We start from the raw sequence: 612 nt of genomic DNA, 5'->3' as shown, positions 1-612 counted from the left end.
AGGCAAGTTAATCTCAATTGCCCCAAGGATGACTATGGAGAAGACAATCAAGTAAGGCAGACACCAAGGGCAGGCAGCTTGGGGTAGAAGGCTAGAATTTCAGGAAAAAAAAAAAAAAAAAAGAAAGTCCAAAACTAAGTTTGCAAAGCAAACTTAAGCTCTGGCCAGCATCCGAAGCAAAAAGTAAGAAAAGAAAAGTACAGTTATAAAGTTTAGAGTCAGGCCTCAGAAAGTGAGGTAGACTCAGCCAGATCAGCCGAACATAACAGCACAAAGGGCTTGGAAGGGAAGGGAAAGCAGGCCATTTTAAACTGGACCTGCCTTCATAGTAGTAGAGGTCACCTCCATGGGATTAGCCCTCAAGGAAGAGACAAGTTGGGCCTGCTCACCCTCAGCTCACAGATTGAGATTCCTTTTCCTTCCCTCCCTCCAAACTCCTTTCAAATCTCACCATTTCTCCCTTCCAAAGGGGGAGGGGGAGAGAGAGAGAGAGAGAGAGAGAGAGAGAGAGAGAGAGAGAGAGAGAGAGAGAGAGAGAGAGAGAGAGACCTTTCAGTGCTATCAGTATCTGTGTAGGGCCATTCATGGAAGAGTATCAGGAGCTGCAGCAGT

Source organism: Alexandromys fortis, unplaced genomic scaffold (genome assembly GCF_014885135.2).
Source record: "Alexandromys fortis isolate MF-2015 unplaced genomic scaffold, M_Fortis_MF-2015_v1.1 scaffold_12, whole genome shotgun sequence".
Classification (NCBI taxonomy): Eukaryota; Metazoa; Chordata; class Mammalia; order Rodentia; family Cricetidae; genus Alexandromys; species Alexandromys fortis.
Note: the sequence above shows the minus strand (reverse complement) of the source record.